Source organism: Mauremys reevesii, linkage group 2 (genome assembly GCF_016161935.1).
Source record: "Mauremys reevesii isolate NIE-2019 linkage group 2, ASM1616193v1, whole genome shotgun sequence".
NCBI classification, from domain to species: Eukaryota; Metazoa; Chordata; order Testudines; family Geoemydidae; genus Mauremys; species Mauremys reevesii.
Window position 1 is genome coordinate 142,069,271 of NC_052624.1, and position 17,864 is coordinate 142,087,134.

Sequence of the window (17,864 nt, forward strand, 5' to 3'; positions counted from 1 at the left end):
AAATTTAATGAGAAATCTTGGTAACGATAATAAATTCTCACTTCCTAACACATTTATCACACTTCCAAGGATGCACTTGTCTTTAAGGCACTTTGAAGAATGTGGTTAGTACAGTTTTAATGGATTGGTCCAAAAGGGACAAGGTTAGAATATTAAAAGCAATTGCTTAAAACAATTCTTTTCAATCTCTCGTGGGACAATTTGCCTTGATTCACAAAAAAAGGAATTAAAATCTAAAAAAAAAGGTTACAAGAGAGACCTCAAGTTACCAGCAAGATAACTGACAGTTATTTATATTAAAATAACCTACAGTCATATACTATATTAATGAATAGAAGGTGAAATGCAGTCTCTGAGATTAAATCTCACCACTTCTTCTTATCCTTGTAGTGTTGGGATGAGGAAGATGTAGTGTTCCAGAGTGCTGGTCCAGGCGTTGGTCACACTTCTTCAGCTTCTTGTGTTGGATTCAGTCAACTCTCTTGAGCGTATGGTAACCTCAGTTTTATATACCTTAGGTTCAGAGCTCGTTGGAGGGAGCCACCCTCTGATTCCTATTGGACACATGCCGAGTGCGTGTTCAGGTTTCAGCTCAGTTTCTCTGCTGCTTCCATTGGTATCCAATAGATGGCAATGGTGTATAATTTTCTTTAATCTTCTTATCAGAGGCTTTTTAATTTTAATTCATCTCAAGGATTGTATTTCATTATTAACCTCTACTATCAATTGAGATTCCCCTTTAAAACAATTTCTCTTACTAGTTCAAAATTATGCACTGGTTTATATCTTTTAACATTCCTCCTTCCTTGTTCCAGACAATTCCTATTGCTTCTAGAGTGCAACAGTTATGTACAATGCAAATTAACAAAATCCCTTATACTCTTCTAAATTTGGACATATTCCACATATTCTTTGATTGTACAGAAGCATTTTACATTATTTAAGCCTTACATTAGAACAAGAGAGATTTTCCACATATAGAATGCTGTAGATCTGACTCCCCAGCCAAAAAATGTTCAGCTTCTAATTAGGGATGAAACATATTATCCCTGGTATATTAGATTTACAAAGAAAACAATATATAGTTTATACTTTGAGGTGAAAACACGTGGTTTGGATTTCTTGGGGTAACAGGCAGTTCACCCAATTTAACCATCAATCTTAAAGTCACATTTCTAGTCTGCTTAATTTGAAGCTTCCCCACCCATCTCTTCAACCATTCAATGTGAAATGGGCCACTTTGCACAGGAAAGCAGGGTGTGACCCTTTCTTGGTAACTTGGGCTTTGGCTACACTGGCAAATGAACAACAAAACTTTTGTCATTCAGAGATGTTAAAAAAAAACACATACAAAATTTTGTCAACGAAAAGAGCCGGTGTGAACAGCGCTTTGTCAGCAGGAGCGCACTGCTGCAAACAAAGCTACTGCCACTCATTGGGGGTGGAAGTTTTTCGTCAGCGAGAGTGCTTTCTCCCGCCAACAAACAGCAGTCACACTGTGAGCCTTTTAGTGTCGGCTTCAGCGGCACAAAGCCTCAGAGTTCTTTTTTTGCTAGGTTGGGAGGGAGAATACTCTTGGTTAGCCATTTTAGTTTGTATAGTTCTTGGGGAAGAGAAACTCTTGAACTAGGCTAATATGTAAGTTCTTACACAAAGTGTCTCACATGATATGAACCATTTTCTTATCATCTTTACTTAGACGGATCCTATTTTGAGATAAACAGACATGGATACTTTTCTAATTTTATTGAGGGCTAGAAGGAATCATTAGTTATGGATCATTCAAGGCATATCTGTTCCATATATCCTTTATGAGATAGTGAAATTGTTATTGTGAGTGATGAGATATGTCTGTGCTCATAAGACATATATCCAAAATCACTTGTGCATCTGTCATACAATTTGGTATATTTTTACTATTTCAGGTTATTCAATCAAGCAAGTTTCTGTTGCTATTAATGGAGAAAAGTTTACCATGACTTTTAAAGTAGTACAGCTATGTACGCTTGCTACAATTTAAAGTGATGATCAAGCTGCAAATACATTAGAAGATGTGGTAGCAATATTGGATTGTTTTTATATTGTATAGATAAATCTAGTTATGTCAGTGTAACGACATTTCTTAGATCTCCACAGAAGGGATATCATTAGATCAACTGTCTGGGGACATGAATACCATATATGTTTATAAATATACCATGTTAATTAGAAATGATCACATGTATGAAACAAATGCATTATACAAACAAACAAGGAACTGACTACTGAGTCAATAATATCACAGCAAACAGCAGCTATTGACTCAGGGTTGTTATACTGCCAAAAAATTGATAGCTTAACAGGGCAAAAATATGAAACAGATGCTACTGAGAAAAAAGCTGTAAAATTTAATTACTCAATGCAGACACTGAGGGGGAAAGTGTAGTGTGTTTGAGTTGTAGATTAAATTAATCTTATGACATTTAAAATTCTATTATTTTGGTTTCACTGGTATCAACTAATACTTTCGCACATTTGAATGGGAGAGTTAATAATAATACCTTTTACAATACTGTTAAGCATACAAATAAGTTTGTAGACAGTAATAAAACTGAGTTATATTTGCTGCTATGTTCAAGCCTGATGTTCCATTTCCATGATAGCTGTTTAATATTCTACAGGAAATTGAAAAGAAATGGATTTCAAACTGCTCTCCCTTATTCAGTTAACTCAATGTTAGAGAATAAGACATTGAAAAGATGACTATTAATTATCCCAGAAAAGGTGTTGATTTAAATAATGCAAGCATAAAAATATATTTCCTATAAATTAGCAGATTGGGAGTTATTTAGAAGGGCTTAGTAGTTCTGCTATAGTAAGGGGTCTGATAAATTTTTTTCATATACCTCCTTCACTTTTCAAAGGTTTACAACTTAGCTCATAAAAAAGTCATTCTAGGCTTGATCCTGGTCTCAGAAGGAATAACCAAACCAAGATCTAATAAGCTTGAATGTTGTGAATTTATATGAATGCAAAGCCATTATATTTTCAGAAGTTGATACTGCTGTTGCTCACATAAGACTCATTTTAATAAATGGAAATTTGTGTAAACCAAATTCAAGACAGTGCAGAGTGCAAATAAAGAAATATCAGTCCATATTTAAAACAAAGTAACATGACAGATATTGTGATGTGAAAAACAGCAACTTCTTGTGAAATTAATTATTTTTCTTACTGGAGGCATCACATGAGCTGCAGCTTAGTAGGACCCATCCTACAAACAGAGTAGCCCCATTTATGGCAAAAGAGGATTATGGACTGTGATCAGGTAAAATAATTATAAAACATGGAAACTTAGACTAAAAAAAACATAATGAGCTAGAGCAGGACAAGCCTTAGGGAAAAATAGTACCCTGGGCGAATTTGTATTTTGGTGTTCCACCATCACTCCTAGTCCCCACAGGCTCCCTGAACTATCTTCCCTTCATCACCTCTGGGCCACTCTGCCTGCAACTAGTGCTTAATTTGTATTAATTGGCTCCTGGGTGGGTGCCAAGCTCTGAAGGCAATCCCACCAGCAGCAGCAGTGCAGAAGTAAGGGTGGCATGGTATATGGTGTATTGCCATCCTTCTGCACTGCTGCTGTGGCTTGTGGTGCCTGGAACTTGGCTTCACGTTGTCACACATTTTGCCAGAGCCTATGGTCCTTCTGCAGCCCTCTGGCCACTCCTGGGTCACCAGGAAAACCATTTCAGATCTTGGGAGTTGGAGAGCAACTTTAACTGTGATCCCAGGGTTTACTTAGGCACCTGTAAACTCTAGTTTTTTTGCAGATAATAATTTAGGAATTAGCTGACAGGAGTACTGTATCTAATTCCGAAAGGAAGAAGGAAGAAGAAAGAGAAAGAAAATGCATACAAACTCTAATTAAAGCCCCATTTTAAGTTTATATGTATGTTTAGAACAATCAGGAAACTATAGAAATGATTCTGGAAAGTACAGTCTACAGCAAGATATTCCCAACCAAGCCTTGAGGTATCAGTTATGGTGCTTAAACACAGGTATCAGAAACACAAGTTTGATACTTTGTGCATTATCTTTAGTAGAGATAAATACAAATAAATAAAATCTGCTTACTTTCTCTAACAGACACACATCAAGTTACTGCCATTATCTACTCTATTTTAGTCAATTGTTTTTCACTCCACTAAAAACACATTTACTTAATTTTAATATACATGATTAAGGTTTATTCTCTTTTATTAAGAAAGGCAATTTATTTTCTAATTATTTTGGCATTTATGTTTACCAATCAAAAACATGGACTTGACTCACTAACATTTGACTCCATCATTCCTATTAGTATCATACTTGGAAATGCATTTATTTTCATACGAATTTTAAGTTATTTTACAGATATAATGAAAAATACAATTTGAAAATAAGTGACCTTCATCTGTAGTGTCCAAAATTATGTGTTCAGTTATTTTTTTTAAAATAGCACTGCTAAGGTGAGTACAAGCTAAATTTACATTCTAGGAGAGTACTATTATTTGATTTTACCACTTTAAATAATGAATGACAAAGCACCATATGATAATAAAAGAAATAATGACAATTACTCCAGCCAGGACAGTTTCGGCACTTTAGAACTCCACTACTCAAATAATTAAATTTAAGCATCAGAGAGAAATAAAATTATGAAATGCACAGGCCAATCCAAAAAAAAAAAAAAAACCCCACAAAAACCACACCAGCACTGTAATCCTTAACAAACTTTGAAAGAATAGAATTGCAGAGAATATATGTGCATTGCACATTTTGACAGGAAGTATCAAGAAGTAATAATAACAACAATAATACAAGTGTTTGTTGGGGGTGAATTGTGTGTTGGGGAATGAGAGGGGGGAGTGTGTGAAAGTGTGTGTGTGTGAGAGAGAGAGAGATAGTATGTGTTGGACGAGTGAGAGAGAGAGACAGACAGAGGGGAAGTGTGTGTGTTAGAATGTGTTTAAGAGAAACAGTGTGTGTTGGGAGAGTGTGTGAGAGAGAGAGACAAAGTGTGTATTGGGGCAGTGTGAGAAACAGCTTGTGTATGTGTGCATGAGAGACAGAAAGTGTGTGTGAGTTGGAGGAGTGTGGGAGACAGTGTGCTGTCACTTTAAGTGTAGCACTCAATAGTCTGAAGGCTTGTTCAGTCCAGCAGCAGTGGCCAGCAGCTCCCACTTGTGACCCAGAGGCAGCAGTACAGATCCTGTCCCCCAACCCCAGCTCAGAAGAGATGGGCTCGGGACACCCCAATGTCAGCCCTCCCCTATGCAGCAGACAGGAGGTTCCTGGGTGCATCTTGGCCAAGGATGGCTCCAAACAGGGGTAGGGGGCAGTACCAGGGGTTCTGGAACTGAGGGCTGGCCCCATCACTTTTAAAAGTGGAAGGGACAGAGAGGAGCGAGTGAGGTACAGGGTCTTGGGGGAAAGAGGCGGTGTGAGGGCCGGGCTTTGGAGGGAGGAGTGGTGTGGGGGCAGAGCCTTGGTGGTGGGGACCAGAGCGGTGCTGAAGTTTAACACCATTTGAAATACATTACCATTATGATGTCCTACCTCCCTGCTCCCATTTTGTTCACCCATCTGCTACTTGATGCCTTAAACTAAGGGTGTTAACTCTTTAGGATTGACTTTTTGCTGTATGTCTGGATAAAATCCAACACCATGTGGGATGACTGGTTTGGAACATGCAATTGCTACCACAATACAAATTATTAACAATCATATTGTATAATAGAAGATTGATTGCAATTACTAACTTTCTTCGTAAAAAGAAACAAACTACAAAACTAATTTAAAAAACTAGACAGATTCTCACAGACTCCTAATCCTTGATAATCCATGTAAATCAAGCTCTTCTTGCTGTGTTACACATTTAAAAAAATTGATGATCAGTTTTGAATATTATACTATACTGGCTGTGCTTTGTTGATGTGGTTTTACAGTGCTCTAAACTAGTGATCTTTGTGTTGATTAATATGGCATATAGTATTTTTCTGGTCGGTTAGTTGAGAAAATATTGGTTCATGTCTCAATCATTGGAAAATGTTATTTCTTCATTGTATATGGATAAGCATTTGGGGTAATTCTAGCTCCTTCTCTTACAGCTGTGAAGAATGTATTAGTGACAGAACCAATGTGCTCCCTTCACAAGAGGATGGAAACAGAATGGTCTGAGACAGCATAAGGAGTGCAGGTGAGGGCCAGGGGCAGGGCAGGGATGAAACACCCGTTGCTGCACAAGTTGTCCCATTCTTCCCATGGAGGGGCCATATAAAGGCCTGAAGAGCCATTGAGTTTAAAACAAACAAACAAACCAATCCACCCTCCTGCCCCATGTTTATCTGCCCTGCACATGGTCTGAATGCTTAGCCCCTTTCAACTATTGATGCTGGGCAGTAAAGGGAAATTAAATAGGTAAGCTTATTTAAGCTTCAGAGCAATGCACCATACCCAGGGACAAGCGAAGTAATCTGAAGAGAAAGAAGCACTAGGTCTCATCCCTTCTTTTTTCTTGCTTACTGAAACTTGGATGTATTATCTAATGCAGTGATTCTCAAACTTTTGTACTGGTGACCCCTTTCACATAGCAAACCTCTGAGTATGACCCCCCCCTTAAATATATCAAAAAGTGTTTTAATTAATAGCACCATTAGAAATGCTGGAGGCAAAGTGGGATTTGGGTGGAGGCTGACAGCTCATGACCTCCCATGTAATAACCTCACAACCCCCTGAGAGGCCTCAACCCCCAGTTTGAGAACCCCTGATCTAATGGGTTTGGGACCCTGGTTATGAATAACTCTTTATTCACTTGAATTTGCTTAATTTTCTAAAACATTTAACTTTTAGGGGACTTTTGGGATGCTTGGTTTCAGTTGAAAGTGCAATTTTGGGGAAGAATTTTGGGCAAAACCTTTTCAGCTGAATCTGAATTATGGAAAAGTGGGGGGGAAATCCATTTATCCTATTGTAAAACAAAATTCTAGACTCCCTTTTTTCCTCAACAAGAAAACTGTGCAAAAATGGCAGAAATTGTAGCTCAGCAAATAGATAATCCTTGATGCTTTATACTTTTGCTGGCTTGCAGAGGAAGATTAAAAAAATCATGCTCTATTGCTAAGATTTCAGTAGATACTAATTGTGACAGGATAGCTAGTTTCAGTGAGTAAAACTGGGTCCAACGCTTGCTGTTTCAGAGCAGGTGAGCACAATCTAACCAATTAAAGTGGGCTGGGCTACACCTGGGTCTATAAAGGGCTGCCTGAAGGCAGGAAATATGAGGTACAAGGAAGTGAGTGGGATAGGCTGTGCCTGAGGAAAAGGAAGATGTTGTGTTCCAGGTTCCTGGAATAAGAGACTAGGAAGTAGCTCTGGGGTTACTGCTCTGGGAAATGAGCAGAGCTGGGAAATTACCAGGAGCAGGCATGTCAGAGAGCCTTTGGAGAGTGGCCCTGAAGTACGAGAGAAATGAGTGAGTTAAAAATACTGATTTCTATTTGTTTAACCTGCTGGTGTTAAAGGAATAAAATTTGTTAAAGGCCACTGGGTTTGGCAGTGAGTGTTTGGAAGCTGGGGAGAAGCCCTACCCTATGACACCAATTAAATCCTGATCTTTCTGGATACCTTAACAAGCACTGTTGCAGAGACAATTTGCATGAAAGGCATTATACATGTCTATTTATAATTCCCATATTATACACAGCAAGTGTTTTTCCTTCCTCTTCTCTCCCCCCCCCCCAAACAAAACAAAACTGTTGTAACAGTAGGGACCCACAAAAAAACATGTATCCAGTGGCCAATTAGCTGTGGAGTTAACATGGCCTGTGCCCGCTGGCCTTGGCCAATGGCGGGAAGGGGGCTGTAGAAAAATGGGTGCTCCCCAGCAGGAGCACGGGGTAAGGCAGAGCAAGCCCCCTTGCCCAGACCCTATGCCCCAGCAGGAGCGCGGGGCAGTGTGAGGAAAATTCCTATGACCTGACTCTGGTCTGCCTCAGAAGCACCCAGGGGGAGGGGGAACAGAGCTTTTCTGGGCTTGTGGGTGCAATGGGGAGGGAAGAAAAGAGAAAACAGGTGGTGGGGCTGCAGGAGATGGTGCAGAATGGGGCAGTCCCTGGGTGGAATGGGGTGGGGCCTCAGGGAAAGGGGCAGAATGGGGTGGGGCCATGGGTGGGGCTGCAGATGGAAAGAGAGTGGGACTGCTGGCAGAAGGGGTGGGGAGGGCCCCCCAAATGCTCTGGTCCAGTGCCCCACAAAACTTTAACTAGCTTCTGCATGTAACCTGTGAGGTTTTATGGTGTCTTCACGATGCTGACTGATTTCTGTGGCACTGTCAATTTTATGGTCCCTCCCAAGCCTGCACTGAGATCTGCATAGACAGACTGCCATGCCCATGTAGTACTGCATGCAGTTCAGTGGGGATATGCAGAGGTACAGAAGTATGTCATGGTTATTGACTGTGACTAATGTGAGCACTGTGAGTCACCTTTCCTCCCCGCTGCCTCCAGGCTGAGGAAGTCTTTCTTGTAGTAACCGGCTGTTAACTTCCTGATACCACCAGCCTTTCAGCCATTCAAGCACTCTCCTCTCAGCTATGCCAGCCCTGTCTTCACCTTGCAGGTTAACAATAAGTGCACACCAGTCTCCTAGTCCCTGTGAATTGTTCCCCTGTGTATCCAGCTCCTGACAGGGACTACTCACAGAAATCCAGGTCCTCTGTCCCTAAAGAAGCAATGTATCTGACTTGAACAATTTGACCTTAAACCAGTGCTCCAGTAAAATTACACAGCACTTGAGGACTTGTAATAAATCAAAAGGAGGTATACTTAAGAAAGAAAGGAGAGTTAACTAGAAACAAGAGGGTGGTGGAAACAAATGGTTACAATACAAAATACAATCATGAAATGCAAAGCTGGGTCTGTACATAATAGCTACCTTTTCTATCTGATAAAGTAGGTTTTCCCTGGGGAAAAAAAGTTCATTTTGCTGAAGAAATGTGTGGCTTCATGGAAACCTGGGTCCAATTTTGTCATGAACATCCCTGCTCCCCAACTGTGTCTTCAGTCAAAAGTTGCAGAGGGTCTTTCTACCTTCCCTTGCATTCCACCCCATATATTGAATCAGTCTTTTGTCTTTATTCAGAGAAATGGTGAACCTCTATCTGTTGTAATGTTCTTTTCTTTCTTTTTTTCCCTCCAGATGTCTTTATTGGTTTTCAGTTGTAGTCTTGGGGTGGAACAAGGCTAAACAATGGTGCCTTGCATTGCCTCACTGGCTAACTAGGGATGGGGAACATCTCCCTGCTGATTGAATTGGCTATTACTAAGGTTAAGATTTTTGTCTCGGTTATTTATAGTAAAAGTCACAGACAGTTGTGAACAATAAACAAAAATTCACAGGAGCCATGACCTGTCTCTGACTCTTTCCTCCTGTTATTTTTAGTAAGAGGGGAGGAGAAATGATAGCTGGAGCCCCATGCAGGGGAGTCTGAAAGCCCAGGCCCTACCATGGATGGGGTGGGAGGCCCAGCTCCCACCACAGCCACAGGGGGACTCGTGTTCCCAGCTGCAGCCAATGTCAGCTGAATCCGAAGTCACGGAGGTCCAGTAAAGCCACAAACTCTGTGACCTTCATGAACTAAATTGTATCCTTAGCTATCACTGACATATTGTTCCCTGGTGACTATTTTTTTTTTACTCCAAGTCCATAAAGCATACTTTCAAAGTAAATGTATTATTCCTTAAATATTACCCATACATACATCTTGCAATGAGTGTCATGAGCTTTCTATAGCTACCTTACATGGCACTCATTATGGATAATTACCCTGCAAGACATGTTTTGTGTCCTGAGTCTGTCAGGTCTCAGATAAGTTCACAAAGAATGGAGGACACTTTGCCAAAGAGCATCTGAATCACAATGTCACTATCTGTTTCTTTATTACTGCCAATAAGTTGAGAACTGATGATCCAGTAATTTTTTAAAAAATGGTTACAAGCGGGGTTTAAGTGCTTTCACCTACCCTAAGGCCACTTGTCAGCTATTGTATCTTTACAATCACATTTTTCCTGTTACTTTTTTCTCTTTTGTTACATGAAAGACTTTCACAGGTTTTGTATTCCACATCTGATTATATCAAGGGAAGAATGATGCTGAGGATGCAGACAGTGTTGCCTAATGTAAAAGGAAACAAATGTCAAAAAGGAATATGTATTTTTTGCTAATGCTAGGTGTTACAATAGCAGAGAAGAAAAATATCGGCTGTAACTTTTATGTTCACAGTGCCACTTTACATTTTTTTTGTTTAAGTTTAAAGACTTTGGAATTATTACAAATTATCCATAGTGTGTATGACTTTATAGTGTGACTAACACAAATACACTACATGTGATTTTTTTCCCCCCCTCCTCCCACTGGAATTTAGTGGATGTCTCACCCTGTCAGATCAAATGGGTTCAGGCTGCTTATTAGCAAGAATCATTTGTATAATAAAGTTTTACCATAATTCTTTTTACCAAGAATTGCTACTTCAAATAAATGTGGCTTAAAGAACTGAATGTACAAGTATGAATGTAGAGACACTTGGTATTGCTATCTCAGCTTTATTATGAGCAGCTAAAGGCTGGATTAGCTGCTATTTGCTTATGAATGTAACAACCTGGAATTCAATCAGTTTTTCTAATCTTGTTTCAGGGTATCTTTCAAATGCTCTGCAGGTTATCTAGGTCAGAACAAATATAATAGCAAAGACAAGTCAAGTTGGATACTTCTATGGTATTACCACCAAGCCTGAACTTGTCAGGATCTTTCACTTGATATAAAGGCTTGCTATGCACAGCTGGATTCAGATATTAAATACATCCAGGCTTAAAATAGCGAAGGGCATTATGATATATTGTTTCCATGCTGTCACATCACCAGTTATAAAGCTTTGCCAGCGATTAGTATACAGAACCTTAGTTCAGAACTTCTCATAACTTTCTTTCCAGAAAGCCTTTGACAAGGTCCATCACCAAAGGCTCTTATGTAAATTAAGCTGTCATGGGATAAAAGGGAAGGCCCTTTCATGGATTGAGAACTGGTTAAAGGACAGGGAACAAAGGGTAGGAATTAATGGTAAATTCTCAGAATGGAGAGGGGTAACTAGTGGTGTTCTCCAAGGGTCAGTCCTAGGACCAATTCTATTCAATTTATTCCTAAATGATCTGGAGAAAGGGGTAAACGGTGAGGTGGCAAAGTTTGCAGATGATACTAAACTTCTCAAGATAGTTAAGACCAAAGCAGATTGTGAAGAACTTCAAAAAATCTCACAAAACTAAGTGATTGGGCAACAAAATGGCAAATGAAATTGAATGTGGATAAATGTAAAGTAATGCACATTGGAAAAAATAACCCCAGCTATACATACAATATGATGGGGGCTAATTTGGCTACAATGAGTCAGGAAAAAGATCTTGGAGTCATCGTGGATAGTTCTCTGAAGATGTCCACGCAGTGTGCAGAGGCGGTCAAAAAAGCAAACAGGATGTTAGGAATCATTAAAAAGGGGATAGAGAATAAGACTGAGAATATATTATTGCCCTTATATAAATCCATGGTACGCCCACATCTCGAATACTGTGTACAGATGTGGTCTCCTCACTTCAAAAAAGATATTCTAGCACTAGAAAAGGTTCAGAAAAGGGCAACTAAAATGATTAGGGGTTTGGAGAGGGTCCCATATGAGGAAAGATTAAAGAGTCTAGAACTCTTCAGCTTGGAAAAGAGAAGACTAAGGTGGGATATGATAGAGGTATATAAAATCATGAGTGATGTTGAGAAAGTGGATAAGGAAAAGTTATTTACTTATTCCCATAATACAAGAACTAGGGGTCACCAAATGAAATTAATAGGCAGCAGGTTTAAAACAAATAAAAGGAAGTTCTTTTTCACACAGCGCACAGTCAACTTGTGGAACTCCTTACCTGAGGAGGTTGTGAAGGCTAGGACTATAACAATGTTTAAAAGGGAACTGGATAAATTCATGGTGGCTAAGTCCATAAATGGCTATTAGCTGGGATGGGTAAGAATGGTGTCCCTAGCCTCTGTTTGTCAGAGGATGGAGATGGATGGCAGGAGAGAGATCACTTGATCATTTGATCACTTGAGCCTGTTAGGTTCACTCCCTCTGGGGCACCTGGCATTGGCCACTGTCGGTAGACAGATACTGGGCTAGATGGACCTTTGGTCTGACCCGGTATGGCCGTTCTTATAATAACATATGATCATCAGTGCAATTGCATTGCTGTGAATGGTGAAAACATATGTAGTGAACAAACTTGCCTGCTATGTCTATCTAAGGATAGATTTTTTTTTCAGGGAGGGGGAATTGTGTGTGTATGGGGGAGGAAGAGAGATGCATTCCTTTTGTCAAGGAAGGCTTTGCCTGTGTGGTGGGACCTCAAATATGTGAATACTGTGTAGAGGAATGTTAAGGGAATGTCATTATGAAATTCAAAAATTGGGCAAACATTTTCAGCTTCTGGAGTTCTGAGCAGGGATGATCCATTAGCATCAGATAGGCATATCCAACACAATCAGTTTCCCTACTCTTAGAAAATAAGAACAATTTCTGACTCCTGATCTTTTGATTGTCATAATCTTCTTTGCTTGTTTCTATAAATGGGATATTGAACAGGTATCAGTCATTGTTGTGCTGAGATATTTAACACATTCAAATAAAATAATCAGTTTTATATCTTAAGCAACAAAACCAAACAAGCCTTATTAAAGGATTCAACTTTATTGTGTTCATACAGGTGACTTTTTTATGATTGATGTTGCTAACATTAGTTTCCAGGGTGTAATAAAACAGGCTTAGAAAATGGCAGCTTCATTAGTTCTATCCGTTATAACGTACAGCATAAGAAATAGCAGATGTATGATTTAATTAAAAAGGATGACTGATTTTTTTCTGTATTGTCAAGTATTTACTAATGTTTGCAGACAAAACGTTTTAAAATGGTTCCACTTTGAAATTTGGACCTGACAGAGGCCTCACCTTTTCTTTGGCTGTTTCTTTTTCTTAACCAGGGGGTGGGGCTACTCAGGGCCTACTCAGGGAGAACAGAGGTTTAAAAAGCCAGTTCTTAAGCAATCAGAGGAGCTCATGAGCAGGGAATTTTTGCAAGGGCATTTAGAGGGAGTGGGAAAGAGATACACCTGATTAATATTCTACACACTTAGGTTAATAAACACCCTCCCTACCTCCACCAACAAACCATAGAAACAACAACCCCAAAGATAAACACAATGAAAAATTTAAAGCTGCAGGAGTAAAAAGCATTCAGGTGGAAGTCCTGCATCAGAATGCAGGCCAAATTTAGGCTGGTAGGTAAAAGAGTGCTACTATGGAGGTCCTGGACGTCAATCTCTGAAATGCTTGCAATTCCACTTGTGGGGCCAGACAGGCAGAACTGTAGGTCTACAAAGGTGTACAAAGAAGGGGGTTAGACTTATTAGAAACTGGGGAATCAAAAACCAAAAGGGAACCAGATTGCTGTCATGTACATTTAAAAAGGTTGTAGAAGAATATCTAAACTAAGAAAGCTGACAGGTCTGGAAGAGCACACAGTTTGGTCAGAGACACCCTTTAGGGTAGGATCTACTAATGGGGATTCTCTATATCCTAGTAAGGAGGATGAGATGGAAGATGATGAAATACAGGTTTCTTGACACCATAAATGACTGCTTCTTGGAGCAACTAGTCCCACAAGGGGACAGAGAACTCTTGATTTAGTTCTATGTGGAGCACTGGATCTGGTCCAAAAGGTGAATATAACTGAACTGCTTTGTAATAGTGACCATAATATAATTAAATGTAACATCCTGGGGGGCACCAAAGAAAACATTTAACTTCAGAAAAGGGAACTATACAAAAACAAGGAAGCTAGTAAAATGGAAATTCAAAGGTACAATACTAAAAGTGAAATGTCAGCAAGCTGCATGGAAACTTTTTAAAAACACCATTATCAAGGCTCACATTAAATGTATACCCCAAATTAAAAATATAAGAGTACCCAAAACATGCCACAATGGCTAAACAACAAAGTAAAGTACGTGGTTGGAAGCAAAAATGGCATCATTTTAAAAATTGGAAGTTTAAAATTTACTGAAGAAAATAGAAAGGAGCATAAACTCTGACAAGTCAATTGTCAAAGTGTGATTAGACAGGCGAAAAAAGAATTTGATAAGAGTAACTAGCTAAAGACTGAAAAACTAACAGCAAAATTATTTAAGTACATCAGAAGCAGAAAGACTGTCAAATAATCAGTGGGGCTACTGGATGATCAAGGTGCTTAAAGAGTACTTGAGGAAGGTAAGGTCATTGTGGAGAAGCTAAATGAATTATTTGCATCGGTTTTCACCGCAGAGGGTCTGAGGGACATTCCCACACCTGAGTATTCTTCTTAGGTGACAAAATCTCAGGAACTGTTGCAGATTGACAGAAGAGGTGGTTTTGGAACAAATTGTTAAACTAAACAGTAATAAGTAAGGCTATGATTTAGTCACAGAGGTCGTGGATTCCATGACTTTACCAGAACTCTGTGATTTCTTGGGGTTCAGCTGTCAACAGCTGGGGCTGAAGCTGAGGCTGCAACTGGGGCTGGGCACCCCTGCCCCAGGGCTTGTATGGTTATTTTTAGTTAAAGTCATGGACAGGTCACGGGCTCTGTGAATTTTTGTTTGCCCATGACCTGTCCATGACTTTAACTAAAAATAACTGTGACAAAATCTTAGCCTGAGGCCCGGTCTACACTATGATTTTTAGGTCGAATTTAGCAGTGTTACCTCGATTTAAGCCTGGACCCATCCACACAACAAAGCCCTCTTTTTTGACTTAAAGGGCTCTTTAAATTGATTTCTTTACTCCACCTCTGATGAGAGGATTAGTGCTGAAATCGGCCTTGCTGGGTCGAATTTGGGGTAGTGTGGATGCAATTCGACGGTATTGGCCTCCAGGAGCTATCCCAGTGTGCTCCATTGTGACCGCTCTGGACGGTGCTCTCAACTCAGATGCACTGGCCAGGTAGACAGGAAAAGGCCCGTGAACTTTTGAATTTCATTTTCTGTTTGGCCAGCGTGTTTGCAGAGCTCATGAAGAGCTCATCAGTATGATGTGCACATTGCTGGGGCACGTTGCCCGGCCTGTACTTTGTGAGAAGTCTGTGACCATGTCCCTCTCGTCACCACGCTGCCATTGCCTCCTCGCCTGGTTTTGCGTGAAACAATAGTCTGCCGTTGCTCTGACGGAGGGAGGGACGACTGATGACATGGCTTACAGGGAATTAAAATCAACAAAAGGGGTGGCTTTGCATCAAGGAGAAACACAAACAACTGTCACACAGAATGGCCCCCTCAAGGATTGAACTCAAAACCCTCAGTTTAGCAGGCCGTTGATTTCACAAAACAAATCGGGTCAATTTCTTGTTTTGATCCATCTGTCTTTTACATCTTGGGCTGGCAGCAGACAGAGCAGTACGACTGCAAGCCATCGTCCGCTCCTGGCTGCTCACCAGAAGATGGTGCAGTAGGACTGCTAGCCATCGTCATCTCCTGAGTGCTCGGCAGAAGATGGATATGACCTGGCTGAGTCACTCCCAAGTCTGCCCAGGCGCCCTTGACCATTCTCACCAAGGTCGGCTAAAAGAGCAGCCAGGAATATGATGATGATAGCTACCAATTGTAATGCACCGTCTGCTGCCAAAATGCAATGAGCTGCTGCTGTGTAGCAATGCAGTCCCACGTCTGCCAGCACCCAGGAGATATACAGTGCTTGCCATGATATGGCATCTGCTCAGGTAACCCAGGAAAAAAGGCGTGAAACGATTGTCTGCCGTTGCTTTCACGGAGGGAGGGAGGGAGAGGGAGGCCTGATGACATGTACCCAGAACCACCCACAACACTGTTTTTGCCCCATCAGATATTGGGATCTCAACCCAGAATCCCAATGGGCAGCAGAGACAGTGGGAACTGTGGGATAGCTACTCTCAGCTACCCACAATGCAACACTCTGGAAGTCGATGCTAGCCTCGGTACTGTGGACACAGTCCGCCAATTTAATGCACTTATACACGCAATCGACTGTATAAAAATGATTTCTAAAAAAACAACTTCTATAAATTCGACCTAATTTTGTAATAAGTCACCAGGACCAGATGGTATTCACCCAAGAGTTCTGATGTGAAAACTCAAATGTGAATAAGGATAAGGTGATAGTGTACTTGTACTTTCAGAAATCCTTTAATAAGAACCCTTACCAAAGGCTCTTAAGCAAAGTAAGCACTCATGGGATAAGAGGGAATGTCCTCTCATGGAGCAGCAACTGGTTAAAAGACAAATAAAAGTAAATAAATAGGAAATAAAAGTAGGAATAAATGGTCCATTTTCTAAATGGATGGGGTAAATAGTAATGTCTCGAAGGGACCTGTACTGGGACCACCGCTGTTCAACATATTCATTAAATGATCTGGAAAGAAGGGCAAACAGTGAGGTGGCACCATTTGCAGATGATACAAAATTACTCAAGGTTGTTAAGTCCAGAGCAGACTGTGAAGTGTTACAAAGGAATCTCACTAAACTGGGTGACTGGGCAACAAAATGTCACATAACATTTAGTGTTGATAAATGCAGAGAAATGCACATTGGGAAACATCCCAACTATACATGTAAAATGTTAATCTAAGTTAGCTGTTAGCACTTGAGAGAGATCTTGGAGTCATTGTGGATAGTTCTCTGAAAACATCTGCTCAGTGTGCAGTGGCAGTCAAAAAAAACACCCCCTCCCCTCCAAAAAAGAAACCTAACAATCTTATGAATCATTATTAAAGGAATAGATAATAAGAGAAAAGATCATATGACTATATTAATCCATGGTATGTCCACACCTTGAATACTGTATGCAGTTCTGGTCACTCCATTTCAAAAAAGGTATTAGAATTGGAAAAGGTACAGAAAAGGGCAACAAAAATTATTAGGGTTATGGAACAGTTTCTTCTCTATGAGGAGAGATTAAGAAGATTGGGACTACTCACTTTGGAAAAGAGACAACTAAAAGGTGATATAGAGGTCAATACAATTGTCAATAATGTGGAGAAAGTGAATAAGGAAGTGTTATTTACATGACACAGGAACCAAAGGTCATTCAATGAAACCAACAGACAGCAGGTTTAAAAACAAACAAAAGGAAGTACTTCAAACATACCCCTGACCAACAAAAGTGTCAGTGTGGACAGCACTATGTCAGTGGAAGATTCTCCCCTGCCAACATAGCTACTGTTGATCTTAAGAAGCGGATTAATTATGCCAGTGGGAGAGCTCTCTCCCGCTGGCATTGAGTGGCTACATGGGGGACCTCATAGCATTTTGTAATGTCGACAAACCCTAAGTGTCACAGAATAATAATGACAGAACTGGAAATAGCACCGTGGTCTCCAGCTTCGCAGACTTCTACTTTAACACCAGGTTATGATGCTTCCAGATGATGATGCTTCTGTCCCACAAAATTAGGAAACTATATTCCTTAATCTATTTTTTTAATTGAATGCTTTGCTAGCAATTGTAACAGTCAATTCTGTTGAGGGAAAACCCACCTCCTATACAGAGGGCCAGCAGAAAGTCTACACAACACTTATAACTTATTATGGAAGCCTGAATGGTGGATAGTCTTTGAGCTGGCTCTTTATATAGGACTATAATTTTTATTGAATAAATTATTCTGCATGTATTCAGAATGAAGGTGTTTCTGCCCTGCATGGTCATTACCTTGATTTTCTGTAAGAAAGAGACTCCTCTGCCTTTAAGGG

General features: G+C 40.1%; 1 long non-coding RNA gene across 1 annotated transcript in view; it reads left to right on the top strand.

Annotated features, from left to right (window-relative positions):
* Positions 1-7,317: 7,317 nt before the first annotated feature.
* The window catches only part of LOC120398442, a 114,606-nt gene continuing 104,059 nt past the window's right edge, over positions 7,318-17,864 (top strand). Inside the window, exon 1 of the long non-coding RNA XR_005594413.1 lies at positions 7,318-7,495. This is a non-coding gene — a long non-coding RNA (uncharacterized LOC120398442). The remainder of the gene's footprint in view (positions 7,496-17,864) is intronic.